This window comes from Columba livia, chromosome 2, assembly GCF_036013475.1.
Source record: "Columba livia isolate bColLiv1 breed racing homer chromosome 2, bColLiv1.pat.W.v2, whole genome shotgun sequence".
Taxonomy (NCBI): domain Eukaryota; kingdom Metazoa; phylum Chordata; class Aves; order Columbiformes; family Columbidae; genus Columba; species Columba livia.
In genome coordinates, this window is record NC_088603.1 from 116,515,895 (window position 1) to 116,533,372 (window position 17,478).

At 37.2% G+C, this 17,478-nt stretch overlaps 1 long non-coding RNA gene across 2 annotated transcripts in view; it reads right to left on the minus strand.

Annotated features, from left to right (window-relative positions):
- LOC135578606 (uncharacterized) overlaps positions 1-17,478 on the minus strand; it is a 53,937-nt gene that overhangs the window by 16,004 nt on the left and 20,455 nt on the right. For both annotated transcript variants that reach the window (XR_010470542.1, XR_010470541.1), the window contains exon 2: positions 1,570-1,646. This is a non-coding gene — a long non-coding RNA (uncharacterized LOC135578606). The remainder of the gene's footprint in view (positions 1-1,569; positions 1,647-17,478) is intronic.

Consider the following 17,478-nt stretch of genomic DNA (forward strand, 5'->3'; position numbering starts at 1 on the left):
TATACCCTTATAACTCCACAAAATTTCAATGCAATTACTCTTGATTTGCACTCTGCTGTAAGAAACAAGCATGTCACGTTTCTCCTCAGGAAATCGCTGCACCAAAGTTTGCTGTAGGCTGAATGAGCTCGCTAGGAACATGACATCAGATACCTGCCTTGTTCATATAAGCTTTCCTGGAATCTATTATTGACCACTATCAAAGAGAATGAACTGGACCAGCTCTGGTTTGATTTGATATGTTTGCTTTTACAGCCTTAGATACATGTGGAGAACTTAAGCTCATCCTATAAAATGCAGAACAAACAAGTAAAATTAAGGCAATTGTTGTTTACTAATCATTCCTGATACTTTTGCAAGAACCAACATGATTTAGAAGACTCGTTTCCATAGACAAAAGCCTGGAGATATGCTTTCAGTCTTATCTGACCTTCTGCAGGAAACCTCATGGGATTTGATTCTAATCTCACTTTGCAAATGAGAAGCAAACTTCAGGGAAATGAATGGAATGTCATAAAACTGGATTTTAAATTAGGATTGGGCCAATAATGCTGTTTTAGAGGATTGTAACACAATTGACTTCAAAGAGCTCTCTGTGTCCTAAATGTGATGATAAGGGTAACTTAGTTTACTGACTTCAATATTTTAGCCTGAAATTACTACAAAAAGTACTTATTTCTAATGTAGACTTAATACAACTTGATTATAGTGCTATAAAGATGTGCAAAATCTGATGAAAAGCACAAAGGTGAGTTGAACATGCAAACACAGAGGGAAAGCCAAGTTTCTCCAGCACTGTTAAAAGGCACAGGTCTCATATTTCATGGGATTTACCAGATTGTACAGAATTTGGCAAAGTTTAGGTAGTTTTGGTGACCATCTGCTGTGAGCTGTAGTCTGAGGACAATGTGACTGTCAGACCTCTATTTCCAACTTGTCCTGAGGCCTTTTTGTGCTTATATATGCCCCACCTACAAATGTGCTTAACTAAAGGACTAGTACTTATGAGTGACGTTCAGTCAGCATTTTCACACGATTAACTTGCCAATTAAAAATGGGCTTGGTACTGAGTTTAGAAGTTAACTTAGATACTCCTAGCTTGGGCGAAGAGTTGCTTTCAGGCAGGGTGAGGCCAAGTCTGATTTTGCAGATGTCACGCCTACTTGGAGGAGAGACGCCGTGACTCGCTGGGGATCTGGTGTGGCCTCGGCCTGCGCACTGGCTCCCGTCATCGGCCTTTTTCCCTGGATCGCAGCCAGAGGCAAAAGCACCTTTGTGAGATGGGAGCGTGGCTTCCAGCCAGCCAGAGGCTGCAACTTTGCCCAGTGCCTCTTCTTTGTTTATTGTGGTTTCTTACACATCCTCAGCACTGCTCTAGTTGAAGGTGTCCCTGCTCTTTGCAGGGGGGTTGAACTAGATGACCTTCCAACCCAAACTATTCTATGATTCTATGATTGCTGCCATAATTTGGCATGCTCTACTACATACAATGGTTTCAGAAAAAAAAAAATAAATAAAAAAAATAAATAAAAAATTCTGTCATCAGTTTAAATTCTTTGCAATAATTACCTTGGTCATAGCCTAATTATGTGTTGCTTCCACTCTAAGAGGAAAACCATATGTTTCTGGAATTTGAGGACTGCAGACTGCAAGAAAGGAGATTTACAGTGTTTTAAGTATAATCATTATATATATTTTATACCAAGAGAGAAGACAGAAGATACCACAAATATGCCTTTCCTCTAAGTGATGTACAAACAGAACATAACAACTGCTGTTTGTCTTTGGAAATGTACTTCTGGGGGTTTTTGAGAGGAAAATGCTTATCTTGGAGATCAAAAACATGAAAGCATCTGGAAAATAATAAGTTGTTCAGATGTGGTGTTGCACCTGGAAAATGCACACTTCAATCTGGAAACAAATTGATTATTGGATGTATCTGGTTATACATATGTATGTGACATTATTCAATTTGTGCAAATAATTGTGATCACTGTGAATACAAATTAGATGTCTGTCATTTGCACATATTGTGTTTGATATTGGGCTTATGTATTTACACATTAACATGTGAGATATTGCAACATAAGGGGTTACCTTCTTCTTGGCTTCCTCATGTCATAAACATGAAAATGTTTGGATAATCAGAAAACAGAGCTTGATTATTTTAAACAATTGCAACAATTACTTTTGGTCTGCTCTAATATTCTGAATTAGTCTGAATAATAATGAAGAAAATTATAGTTCCCTATCACTGTCCAAATCAAATAGCAATACAAGTTCTCCCAGTGGCACTCGTGGAGATATCGCTTGTCAACACCTCCTACTCTTTGTGATCGCTTCAAGGGCCTTATCTTTCGTACAAGATGAAACTTGATTCATTTACATTTTTTCTTTTCAAAACAACAAGTAGTAAAAGCCAGAAACTCCCTCAGACCTACATTTTTCACATCTTCCCTGTCACTGTCATTCGTGCCCTCTTACTTAAGTAAGACATAAGTTAGACATAAGAGGCACGTTTTCCAAAGGAAATAACTAACACTCTAAAGAAAATCCTCGGAAATTTCTCTCTGACCATCTCACCTTTGCTTTGTTTAGTAACATGATCCAGAGCTGTTCAGTGGAAGTATTAAGTTTTTTATGATGTTATAGCACTTTCTGCATTATTGGTGCTTCTATAGTACAAAAACCCAATAATGTTAATGAGATTCAAATGTCAGCAGATATATTCCAGTAGCCATTCCAAACAGCAATTCTATTACTCTCATCAGCTTCTTTATTTTTCTCCAAAGATTACATGTTGTTTTTCTTAATCAAACTGTGGAAAAGGTTCATACCAATGAGACTTAAAGTATCTCTTCGGCTCCTGGGGGAAATTATTGATTTATTTCATTTTTAACAGGATTTTCATCTTGCATATCCTGCCTGAAAGTTTTGCTATATTTGCCATTTTGAAATAATGCAGGTAATTTGTAGAGACAGAAAGCTAATCACAGGAAATAGCATTCAGTACTAATTCATTCAAATTAGCTCATATAGACAGAAACAAAAATGTAAAAGCGTACATGAACCTGCTATGGTGATGCAGGCTCCCTGCATACCAGACTTCTCAGATCTGAAGTTCATATGATAGTTTAAGGAAAGTCAAGGTCCTGTAGCTTTTTCTTCATTGACGGTGAAATTTGGGAGCTGAATTCTGTCTATTCATTACATTGTCTTTCACCAGTGAACTACAGAAGGCAAACGCACCCCATAAGTTCTTCACTTGGCATCTATTGGCAGGTGTCTCTGAACTGAGTGGTGCTGTGCCTGGGGTGTCACTCAGCATAAACACTTTACCAGCCTTCTTCAGCACAACAGGGTTTTTAAATTAATAATAGAAGGCTGTCTTAACCAGCCCTTCTTGCAGCACCTTTCTCCTTCTGTCAATATTTGTGATGCCATTATATCTTTCTTCAGTCAGTCTCACTCTGCAAAACACAGTCACTGGCCAATGTAAATCACAGAAGTTTGATTTGTGTACCCAATGATGTATCCAATTCTGTGCTATGCTGAATATTTTATGGGTTTGCAAGACTATGTAATGGTGTCTCAGAGACATAGCCTGATTAGTAATGATGCTTAAATTGCCTCAAATGTCAATGTTTTTAGTTTTAAAGCACTTAAAATAGGAACCTTAGACTTGTAAGCCATCCTACACTAGATACAGACCATTGATTCACTCCAAAGGAGCACCAGTTTTATTCCTTCCATGTATAACAAATGTGGGTTTAAAATCATACAAACTTGACTACTAACTTTTGTTTTGAAAATGGATTAATAGACCTGGAAATGAACAATAACAACTGAAAAGCAGATTACAATGAATTTAAGGTAATACGGGATAACAGTGATATATTTTCAGCTATTAAATAGCCAGATAAAACTATTGAATTCTTTTTGTAAGAGCCAAAGAGTGCCAGGAATTTAATAAGCACTTAGGATCTGTGTGACATTCAAAAGGCTGACACATTCAAGCAAACCTTTGTCCTCATTGTTTCAAGTCTGACTAAATGGTGATAAAAGGATCAGTCCAGAGTTGACTTTCATAATATAAGGCTATAAAGGACCTTCACAGGGTCACAGAGTCCGCCTCCTTGTTGTTGTAAGCAGAACGTCAGAGATGTCCTTTTCCCAAAGTTATCAAGTAGCCATCTCCTAATAATTAGATGTGTTGTTCTCCGTCCTTCAATTATAACCTCGGTGACACTGCAGAAAACTGATCCCTTCTTTGTCTATATTGTTTTAATTCATGGAAAAGTAGTACACCTTTGGGTGGAACACACACAGGTTCCTCTCCTTCAGTTACTGTAATAAATGTCTCCTATTATTTAATATAATAAGATAAGTGTCTAACACAAGACCAGAGGATTTCTGCTATAATTTGTGGGAATGGTGTATGCTCAGCAATTAGAATATTTTTGTAATATAGCTTTGCAAAGAAATACAAACAAGAAGACAAAATAATTATTTTTTATTCTAAATAATAAATATTTTCTTCACAAATCACTAAAGCTTTTTAAAAGACAAAGCCAGAAAAATGTCCTTCACCCCAGGTATAGAATAGTCATCTTTCAAGGGAGACTGTCTTTCCAGGTGAGAGGAAGGTGTTGCTCCGAGGCGCTCTGTCACACAGATAGGCATGACAGTTCTCAAAGAACTTCAATCCTACTGGGCTAACATTAGGAAAAAAGCAAGATTTAAGGCATATGACCAGTTTTTGTTTGTCTATATGATTTTCCTCTAAAACTGTGTTTCTGACTGCGAGGGCAAATAGAAGTTTGAATGTAAGAAAACAGAAATTCATAAGAAAACAAATGTTTCTGATTTCAATGAGGCTGGTTTGGTAAGCCTGTTATATCCTGAGGACGTGTCTGGCCTGGTGTAGCAAACTTGCAGACTTCAACTATGTGACAGAAATGACATAAATCCTGAATAACTGTGTGGTGCCTCGAAGTGACCAGAAGGGGACAGAGGCAAGGATCTACTTCTAAATTAGAAATTCAAATATTTGGCTTGTCTTTCAATCACTAGTACTTTGGTTTGAATTTCCTTCATCGTTTTCTCTTTACTCAATCTCAGCCAAATCTGAGAGTGAGAAGTTTAAACCCCAGTATTAGCTTTTTTATAAAATCAGCCACATTTGTTACTTATTTCAAACTTTCAGGCAGGTTTGGTCACCTATTTCCCTACTCTCCAAAGTCTTCATCTGAATCATTCTTGCTGTTTTCCTTTCCCTCAGCATCATTCTATGGCTCCCTTTTCCATAGCATGGTAAACTCAGGCTCCTTGAGTCTAATATGACTTACCCATCCATTTGAAAATTTAGTTCCCTTCACCCCACTTTCACACACGTCCTCTATTTCACTTAGTCATCTGTCTCCTAGTTGATCACTTCATCTCTTCATGCAACCTCCTACTGGAAAGATCTCTTACTTTTTTCCATCAAACTTATGCAGAAAGCAGAGCACTTCTTTGACTTCAGATGATCCTTTCACCTTCACTTTTCCCCCTATCCCAAAAGTCAATAATTTCTCATAACATAGTGCTTTCACTGGTCACTGTCTTGTGACATTTTTAGAACAATAAAACATCCTTCTTGACTGAGAAAAAAAGAGCCTTTGTTGTTATGACTATTGGCAGGAGATTTTTTTTATGAGCAACATACTTAACACAAAATAAGAGTTAACTTCGTTGCTGGAGTTTATTTTGATGACAGCAGTTTTTTCTCCTTGACAGTTTGAGGCAGTGTGCTATATTCCTGTTAGTACATTGTTTCATTTCCTTCATTTTTGACATGATGAAAGACCACAGAAAATGCTGAGTTCATAAAGAAAAAAATATTTTATTAGAAAATATTATTTATTAGATTTTTTGTGTTTAAACATTCCTTTTTCCCAGAGAGCAGTATATCACCATCAGGAAGAACTGTGCACTAATCAATCACATTGTGCTGATTATAAAGTGTCATTGGTGAGACTAAAACAAAGGTTATTTTCTGAGCTGCACAGACAGTCTAGGATTAAAATCAGAAAGTAAAACTATTGTTGGATATGTGTATTAATAGCAAAGCAAATGACCTATATCTCAGAGATTCTTTAAGGCATTTTTGGTTTTTTATGCCATCATGGGAGTTGCTGGTGTACAAGTCCGTGTAAGCTGAAGTAGGTTACAACCTTCAAAATAAAGATACACAGAAGCTAGCTGTTACTTCCTGATTCTCTTTCTTGTTAATTTATGTAATTCTATTGCAAATGGGTTTCTTTATGGTTTATGCTTTATGTTTTCTTTACAGTTGAACAGTATGGACAAACTACTAGGAAAGAAAAGTTGCATTAGGGGAGTGACTCTGTACCAAAGTGTGGTTTCTTTGGGCATTGAACAGTCCTTCGCCTCTAGCGCCTCCCCAGCGGCTTGATACATGGTCTTGTCCCACTTATTGCCCTCTGGAGCAGTCAGGAGTCTCTAATTAGTCCAGTCAGATTTCTCTGATATTTCCTAGTGGGTCATTCTGGATCCCATGCTATGTGGCCCAACAACAGAAGTGCCAGGAAAGGAACTGTTGTTGGTTGCGCAGCAAAGTGTTGGAAAGCCCAACCAACACCTAGTTTATGTTCTCCATTACTGTTGAACGGATGTCCTTGTCTGTTTGCTACTCTTGATTCTTAGTCACTGTAACTGACAGAAATATTTCCTTCTTCCTCAAAGAAAGTAAGAAGCAAAGGAGGCATCAGCCCTTTGCTTTCATTTGTGCACAAGCGTCATAACTCCCATTGACACCTGTGTATTTTGCTAGCTGGATTCACATGTCCTTTACAAACCTGCTCACTGTGGAAGAGAGCCCACACCAAAAACCCACTGACATTACTCAGAAAATGTCCACATTGTCTGTCCCCTTTTCCATCCCAAACATCCTGAAATAAAAAATATGAAATCATCAGATCATAAAGATGACATCAACTATGAGTTTAAAACTACTATTGATTTTGCAGCCTGTCTGAGCACTCCAGTTTTTGGTTTACAAGTGAAGGGTTTTTTCACCTGCCAGATAAGCAAAGGAGATCCACCAGAACCAAATATATACTTTTTCATACAGTGTTTCATTGAGGTGTGTCAATGGTATACCAAAATTTTGAATTTTTTATCATAAAATTGTCAAGTAAAACACATATATAACTATCATATTTTATGATTCAGACCCTGCTCAACTACAGAGCATATTTCACTAGATTTTCAAGCAGCCTTAAAATGTAAAAGATGTCCACTCAAAAATTAACAATGCTACCTGTATTACAGGTCAAAATATTCAGCCTGTAACTGTCTGCCTTCCCAGACCTTATTACATACTTTATACATTCCCTTTCACTTTTAAATAGATAAGTGTGTGATTATAAGCAGATAATGTTTTTTAAAAATATATTTTAGCACTTAATTTTATTGATAGGGAAAGATAATCCTGTAATGTATTCTCATAGAAATGATAAAGTCTCTTAAATGTTTTATACCATAATGGAAGACTTGGTAAAAATATAAGTGTACATTTAGGCTACAAATATTTGGACTAGTATTTTATGTTTTCCTTCATTTTTAAATGTAGACTATACTGTATTAATTCCTATTATATTTATACTGTGACAGATCTCCTGCAATGTTTCTTCAGTACTAATCTTGAAACACAAGCTTACAGTTACTGGATATGTACCCAAAAAGTACAGATGCACTAAATAAATATTCAGGATAGTCAGTTAGTAGACAAAGAACATGAAAATAACAGTGCTAGATCAGACCAAGATAATAGATAACACAGGATAACAAATTAAAAATTATAAAAACAGGGCAAGTTAGTACTGGTACTTCTCCCAAGCATTGCAACAGACTGGTTATTTGCAAGTTGGGGAGTTCATGAGCACTATAGATTTTCCTTCCATTAACTCCTCCAGTTTGTCCTTCAACCTGTGCAAACTTTAACTTTCACAAAACCCTTTAGCAAGCAGTGCTTGGATTTAATATATGCTGCATGAAAACAAAACAAAACAAAACAAAAAACAAACAACACAACCTTTTGTTTGTTTTGAACCAACCACCTATAGGTTCACTTGATGTCACTACTTCTGCTATTAGGAGACACAATGAAGAAGTGATGCCTATTCACCCTTCCCACACCACTCCCCATTTTCTATGACTTTGTCTCAACTGTCTGTTTTCCAAGTTGAAGTCTTCCAGCCTGTGTAATTGTTCCTCCCATGGAAGTCATTCATACCTTTGATCATCTTTATTGTTCTTCTCTAGATCTGTCACAGCTCTTCCATATCTTTTTCTAGAGGTGGGAAAATCAGGACTGCACAGAACTTTCATTATGTAGGGACAAAGCAGCACCCTGATAATCAGAATAAATATTTCTTGAATAATTTTAGTGTTTACATTTATTAAAACATTTAATTCTCTCAATTTCCTATTACAAGTCAGGATTTGAAATTCAAAATTGACTAATGAATACTACTTTTGACATAGCAAATTCAAGTTTATTTTTATGTGATGCAGCTCCAGGCAAGCATATGTTTGCAAGCTGAGTTTGACTATGCTGAAACCAGACAACATAGATCCAGTTCTACCTTTGAATGTTTAGATAATAATGAGTCATGCTAATAGAGACTGTCTAGAACAATTCAACTCCAACTCACTGAAGAATTTATTATAAAATATATTAAACAGAGACATAGTCACAAGTGAGTCATAGATGTTAATAGACCAGACTAGTCCAATGTACTAACAAGCAATGGAAATGAAATGTATCTTCCTAAAGGTGTTCATGCTCTGGTGATAGCCCAGATAGGACCACTTGTCATATGGTATAAAAGAGCAAGGCAAAATAGCTCACCCTGGAGTAGGACACTAGCCCTGTTCCTTTCCCATATTCAAAAAATTATTCAGTGGAATTTCACCCCAGACATCTAACAGGTCATTTATGAATGTAGACAGGAGATAAACTAGCCCATAGCAGCTCTTTCTGTATGTTTTATTGAACTTGCTATAATTCTAGAACTGCAACTTACAGGCATAATTTATCCCTTTTTTTGTTGTTGTTGTTTTTTTTTTTTGTTCTTCAATTATAATTCTGTTTCAGGTGTGTGTGGTTTTTTGGTTTTGGTTGGTTGGTTGGTTGGTTGGTTTTTGTTTTTTTTTAATTTAAGGAACAGAGGTTTCTCCTGTAAGTTTCAATATTCTTTTAAAATCAAATATTTCATCAGGTTATTTTAAAGATGATATTTTAATCAATTTAATCAATTCATTCCTGATCATAGCATTACCTATTCAGCAGTACAGAGAAGTTTCAACAGATAGACATGTCTTTCTTGAATTAAACGAATTTCTGCTTGTATTTTACTTCAGGTATTATTGTGTTTCTTTGGTGTCTTACTGGATTGTTTTGCAAAAGAAAAGTTATGCAAGTATTATTTTACTATTTTCCCTTAATTATACATAAATTGTATTTCCATAACAAGCTTAAAAATTATTTAAGGGAGTCCAAAGGGAATACATATTTTAATAAGCATTCATTTATTTCTATGCATTACTTAGAAAGTGAAAGAAATGAGAAAAAATGTTGTCAATCCAACTTTATGTCTGAAAATTTGAATAACACAATGTAAAGATGCTTGAGGTTCACATTTCCCATCATGTGAATAATCTGGATTATTTGTGTCTTATTACACTGCTGTGACAGCTAAAATATTTCTCTCAGTCTTTGCATTCATCAAGGAATAAATTAATCAAACAATACAACAAAAGCTTGAATTTTCTTATTTTGGACCTGTGAAATAACCAGACACAACATTCTCAGTAAAAGAGACCATATCCTGTGCCTATAAAAAAGTTACCAAAATGGCACATTTATTCAAAAATATATATATTCAAAAATATCTAACATCAACTAACAAGTTTTCTCTGAATAGAAGTTTAATGAGAAATTACCAAGAACTCCAGAATACATTGTCACTTGCAATTTTTAAATGTGTAGTGGAGATTTATACATCTCCCATGAAGTAGTTTCTTTCTTGCTGAACAGGTTTGAATTGCCATGAGTACTCCACCCATGCATGTATGAAAGATTAGCAATGAAAAGAATGGTTGGAAAATGTCAGCTAGGAATGAATTAGTAAGTGTGTGTCATACAATTCTATTTTGCTTTGGAAGAAAACAATGGAAAATATTCTGTGCTGAATCCGCAAAAAAATACTGAATTTTTCCCATGCACTTTGAGGATGGAATTGGTGGTGTACAAGGTTCAGTAGTCACATTATACTCCTCTCCTCTCAGGCATGTCTGGCCTTCCAAGACAGATATAAATTTAAGTAAATGGGCTCAGGGTTTCATTTACTTCCCAAGTCGCATAGAAGTTGCATCTGTTTAGAGGAATGTAAATAACACGGCAGCAAGAGGAGCTGCTGAATGTGTTGCAAGCAGATTTTACATGATGCAGGAATCATGCTGGACAAGCCTGTGATAAGACAGGACCTATGCAGAGGGTTGTTCCTGGGGAAGAGCTGATAAGAGTTGCCAGCTGCATGTGACACATAAGGTCAAAAAACAGAGATGTTGCCTTGACATGTGGCTAAACCTGAGACATCACCGTGAGGGGACAGGCCAAGAGGGGAGCAGAAGGGTGAGCGAGCCTTTACTCAGCACATGTGACTTGACAGGTCTGGACAGGCTACAGATGAAACCTTCAAAACTGTAACTTCCTTGTTAATGAATGAACAAGTGATAATGAATGTATGGGAGGTAACATGGTGAAATCACCTATCTTTTCCTTGCAATCAGTTTGCTGCAGTCTGACCCAGGAAAGGGCTAACCACAGTCCAGTTTTATTTAGCGAATAACTAGACATTATCTCTTGAAGTTACCCAGCTGTGTAGAGTGTGACAGCCATGAGGATATTTGCAATTAAATATGTAGCACAGAAGCACAGTGATAATTATATATATACTGATATTGCGCATAGAGCCCGATGCCAAAGTTATGTTTCACACAGTCCAGCTATGATCATCCAATAGCAGGAATATGAGTGGTGCCAACAACTTAACAGAAGAATATAATAGATGAGCTGTAGTGGGGTAACAAAAAAGCTTCTTTAAAGGTCTGTAGCCTCCAGTATAGCCCTCCGCTCTCCTCTCCCCTCATTTACAGATCCCTGTTCTGTGTCATAACTGAGGTGACAGCACTGCGATGTCTACTGGAAGTAAACAAGAGCTGATTAGGCCTTTGAACTGTTATACTCCATGAAGCTGGCTTGTGGGAAACTGATATTTTTATCAAGAGGTAATGATTTAATGACGCATTTTAATTATGAAATTTAAATGCTGCTCCATAAAATATTTAACTTTATTGTGCCATTTTTCTTTTCCTGTAGCTATTACACTAGTGATTGATGACCACCCATCTTACTCTGCTATTACTTCTTCAGGAAGGGATCATTTTAGGTAACAGCAAAGATTCCTATAGTCAGCAATCACGGCAATTCATATGAAACTAAATAGAAGACCTTTTCTGCCTTCTGACTGATATAGCTAGTGCACAATCTGTAATAAAGCTTTTAGCCAAATGAGGCTCAACTAGACCTCTCATTAGAAAGGAGCACTTGATGACTGAAGTGCATTTGCTCTTTCTTTACTTTGTGATCTGTGTTGTTTAAGCCCTTGAGACTCCATGGGCCCTGAGCCCTCTGTTCCGTTCTTTTATTCATAATCTCCATGAAAGCACTTCCCACCTCAGGACATGCTCCATCGTTGAAGAGTTCTGGCCAGCATGACACTGGGACTTGACTCTGGAGCACTGCAGCCAGTGTGGCTTCAGCTACTGACTTCAACAGGGTTAGGAACAGTTCCTAACTACCAGAAGTATGTTCATGTAACATAGGTTGTGTAACAGGTGCTAATATCGATTTTAAGATGTTTCACCAGCAATAGACCACACAGATCTTAAGTTCAATGCTGAATCTCCCGGTAGCATGCAGGGACAAAGCTTAAAAATCTTGTGTGAGGATCCTGAAGAACCACAGAGCAGCCTAAACTGACTACTCAGCAGTATTCAGGAGTGATCTTAGCAGTTAATCCATGGCTGTAAAGAGGATTAAGAAGCCATCTATTTGCTCTTTGCATCTCCTGATCAAGTTAGATGTTTAAATCAGTCCTTTCTCATAAAGGGTAGGAAGATAGAGTTTAATCCAGGCATCTGTAGTACTCAGGCTGTAGTACTTAGTCCATTTATGAGGCATATGTATTTAAATTCATCTTTGGCCTCATTTCTGCACTATTTGTGGGAGTGCCCAAGGTTATTAGGTATTAACAGTCTGCAGAGAGATGGTTCCAGGAGACTGCTGGTTTTCCCACTAGGCTGGGAGTTGGGAGGCTTAGCTTTGAATCCCTGTTCCAAAGTACACAATGTAACATATTTAATGTTTACTGGTAAATTGAGACTACCCAGTCCTCCTCCAAACATGTGTTTTGTATGCAAAGAACTCTTGTATAGGGACCTCATATAGGACCTCACAGAGCTGACTAAGGGTTTCTCAGGGCTGGATCTTGTCCTAATAACTTGTTTTTCCATATCTAGACTAGCTTTCCTCAAATCCCGGTGACAATTGCGGTGGTTTAAACAGCTTTTCATCACATATACTGTTAGATTTGAAAGGCTGTAGACTGAATACTTTAAAAATATTGACTTATACATGATCATTTGTTTTTACTAAGTGATCTCCAGCACCCTGCGGCTATCAAGGCTCTTGTGCTCTTGCTGCTGCTTCATAAATTGCTGGATAAACACAGACATCAGCAGGAGTGCTGAACCATGGTGTGGCTAAACAGTTTGGAGAAAAGAAAGCAATAGTACAGCTATGATGTTTCTGCTGTTCAGGTTAGTGCATTAGGCCTGCTGGAAGGCAATGAACAAGACAAGAGAAAGGGAAGGACAATGACAACAATAAAAATGCGCTCTTGTTGTTTTGCTAACTATCACACAGCTCAGCATGGCCCAGCACTTTGTAGATATTTGAAATCTCTGAATCTTCTCTTGTTTTCTATTCCATCATGTCTTTACAGTCACGTAGATCTGTCCCTAGAGGAAAGACTGCACTGATTACAGCCTATGTGTCAGCTGAGACACCATCCAGGACTTCAGAAATTACTGTCTAAACCCTAGGGAGCTTTCATTGGAGAGAAGATTCTTCCATTGTGTCCTTCCCATACCTCCGGGAGAACTCAGACCTGACCTTAGCAATTCATATAAACAGGACACATGGAAATACATGCCTTTTTAACCTTTTGCCCTGCAGTGCATGATGTAATGAATGCTGTGAGAAGGATGGATTTGTCTACATTGAAACTGGGAACTGACCCTGAAGGGCAGGTTTCACTTGGGCCAAGCCACATGAACTACCTTTCCGTGTTTCTATCTTATTGAAAAAGCAGTCTCATCTTCTCAGCTTTTCTTCTTATGGAAAATAGAAATAGAATGTGTAGAAGGGAAGGGAGTGAAGAAATCTGGGAGAGAAATTGATGGATTGCTGAGGGTGGATTTCCTGTGATTTAGGTGTGTCCTTGAAATGATTTCTATGAGCCCTGCGGGATACAGCTGAGCAAGGACAACAGACACTAAAATTCATTGGTGCTTCTAAGCTTAAACTGTATGGTTATCAGAGTGAGAAGGAGGAAAACAAGCTAATGCTTTTTAGTAATACAGATATATTTAACAAGTCTCTACTAGGGAATTTATCAGAAGGGTCAGTAAAACTTTTTTTTTGGTCATATGAAAGGTGGGATTTCGTATTCCTTAGGAAGAATTTATTTTCTGCTGTCTTTCTGTCTGTTGATCAATTACTTATCAATTATTTTCAAATATCTACAAATGTTTAGTACTATTTAGTATGTTTTTATGGTCAGTTTTCATTCAGCTGAATCTGGAAACAGTATGCTCAGTATTAATGCTTTTAGATAAAGAAAGTTTCACCCTAGATACACTAGCAAGTTACTTAGAGCTACAGCCAGAAAAGGATGTAGGGAAATAATTGATACTGTAGGTATATACGCAGGATCTCCAAAGCCTCCGTCACTTGCTGTCTCCTCTGGCAGCAGCTGCATTCCTCCATCATTACATTACCGCCACTAAAGACCCATCGGCACTGAGAAGTCTGACGCGAGGACTGTCCGTAATGCCACTGAGCTTTTGTCATACCTGTGCCTCCCCATTTGCCAAACTGGGAATGTGGATCCAAGGGTGGCTTTAGGCTTAGGCAGAACAGGAAACCGTCTGGGTCATTTGGCTGGCAAGTAATCACAGCTCTGGTGGAGGCACTACTGCCAGCAGCTGCTTTGCATGGGCATCCCGGAAGGGCATCAGCTTTTCCAGCAGTTGGTATGGCTCGATAGGCTAATCCTTGCCTTTTGCTTGGAACATTTCGTATTGCTGCTCCAGCTGACAGGAGAAGAGCTCAAAAGGAGAGCAATCACTTCTCTTTTTCCTCTAGGAGCCATTAAGCTTTAACTCCTGAATTCCAGGATCCTTTTCCAGCTTTTCTGCGGGAAAGAGAGAGAAGACTCCAATAACTCCAATAACTGAATAACTCCAATTACAGGCTGCCCAGGGAGGTTGTGGAGTCTCCTTCTCTGGAGACATTCAAAACCCGCCTGGACATGTTCCTGTGCGACCTCACCTAGGCGTTCCTGCTCCAGCAGGGGGATTGGACTAGATAATCTTTTGAGGTCCCTTCCAATCCCAAACATACTGTGATACTGTGATACTGTGATACATATATTAGTCACAGGTATATCAGAAACATCAAGAAGTCAAAAAACTCAGTCTTTATAGGGAAATATCAGATAGCAATTAACAGCCAGTTAAAAAATCATGTGACATTAATGGAGAGTGTCGTCAATGAGCAAAAGGCCTGTAAAGGAATGGTAAGAAGAACTGCAGAAGAGACTTTGCAACTAACTCAGTGGATGAAGAATATAGTAGGAAACTGTTTTAATTGGAGGATCTTTGTATACTGTTAATCAAACAGGAGGACAAGAGTCTGGTAATGTTCACCATAACTTGGTAGAGAAGATGGAACAGTTAGAAATATGAGTTGATATGTAAGAGACAACAAACAGTGCCCTGAGCATGCAACTGAGATGACAAAAGAAAGAGACCAGCTAAACTATTTCAGTGGATTTCAAGCTCATTGTCACATGGAAAGAAGACTGAGGGTAATATCGAGATCAAAGGCCTTTTGATTATTACTCATGTTGAATAAAATTTGTCCTTCACAGAAAGTCTGGGGGGAGGTAAGTTGGAAAGCAACTAATGTCTCATGTTTGCAGACCAAGGAATACAATGCCAGAAATAATCTTTGTTTTTAATTTCTCATAAATCTTAACAGCAGAAAAGTCAGACTCTACGTACTTAGTACCAAATGATTTACCTTATATCATAGAGACTATATTGTACATTTTTTACTTGCAATATTCTACATATAATGAAAGAAAAAGTTTTCACATGTTCTAAATGTCTAGTGTTAAGTACGTTTGTCCTCCATACCCATTTCTTCTTTGTGCTTCACATAAATGTAACTCTGAACAAATAACGTTGCTTTAGAATAAGCAACAGTGTTGTCATTAAAAAAACCTAAATAATACTACTATTTTTTTAGCAAAAATACTTATTCTAGAATTACTGAGCTATTTAATTTTGAATAATAGAACATTTGTCTTTTTTTCACCCCTTTAATGGACAATAAATATATCTGAATGCATGTACATGTATAAATGTTTAGAAGGACATATTACAAAACTAACTGGAGGTAAAAAAATCAATTTGCAAGCAAAAAAAAAGTGGAAAAAGCAAAAAGAATTTTGATATTAATATGGTGACATAAGTATAATAAAGGTTCTTCTAATAGAGAATGAACTTTTATTTTTTCTTACATAGAAATGTGGTAGTAGGATGGATTAAAGCAACACTTAAAATATGAAGTGAGAACTCACTAAACTTATTAAAAATTGAAATAAAATATTAAAATAAGTTAAATTAAAATGAATAGTTGAGGTTGTTATGTTAAATAAGTTATGTCACTGACTTACAGATAATAGCCAAATTTTCAATTAAGTCTCCTTGGGCCAGTCTGCTTGATAGTGAAAACTGCATATGCCTATGAATGTATTTATGTGAAAACAATGTGTCTGTCCCAATATTATCTTTAAATGGAGCAAGAGCAATTATTTTCATTCCACATAGCTGATTTTTACACTTTTTTGGTTCCCTTCACTGTTGCTGCTTTCAATGTGAGATCAGTTTGGAAGATTGCTGTGTGCCCACCAGTGAAATGTTTACTTCTGGTGTTTCTCCGGGGAGAGCATACTTTTTAGTATTTTTCTGGTGTCTTTATGGTTACTAATTGCTGATAATACAGCAGCACACCCTCTAAAATATCTCTTCCTATTTAATGTTTTGCATTTGTTTAACAGGCTAAGTTTGCTAATTTTTCCCAGCAACTATATTTCTTAAAAGGCTTTGAAGCATATGGAACAGTTTTCTAGCTCCTGTTTGAAGGCACATAAACACTCAAAACATTCAGTGCTTTTGCATGGTCAAGGTTGTACATCTTTATGAGATGACCTTGTTATTTCTGTTCTTTCCATGGCTTATTTGAGTTTTCTGGTGATTTATAGGCAAACTGAAAGACCGGTGCCATGTCTCTTGTTTTGGACCCTATCTGCCCAGCTCAGGTGATCACAGTGACACCATCACTGCCATAGGAGTAGCTATAGGATCATGGGAACACATGAGCTTTTCCACCACATTAAGGTCAAACACTTGCTAAATATTTGTGTTTTCTTCTTTTGGGAGAGTTCTGTTGTTGCTTCAAATATTAGTAAGTTACTTTGGAACAGCTTACTATTAAAGCTCATGGGTAGATCACAAGAAAGTCACTAACTCATAGGTATTTATACAATAAATGTGTATGTAGGAGGGGCAGATAGACATAGAATAGCGTAAGCAAATGAAATGGTGTGCAAACACAGTGAGATGCATGCATAACACAGTGGATTTTATTGGAAAAGAGGCAGAGGGCCCAGTGGGGATAAACATCAAGCAACACTGTATGTTTTCTCACTTGTGTGTTCCTGGACCACAGATGAGTTATCACTAGATCAGGTTCATTTGTTTCATTTTTATGGCCAAGCAGACAAAATAAAGAGGGAAAACATTTTGAACAACAACAAAAAAAAGTATGGTTAAAAATGCCATGTTAGTGTGTTGTTCATGGAACTAGAGTGAAAATAGTCCTGAAGACAGACACTACTGGATCTACTGCACATAGTCACACTGATAATTGTGATACTGATTGATGGACAGCCATTAAACTTGATATGAGGTTACTTACTGTTTTGTGGCTGTTTA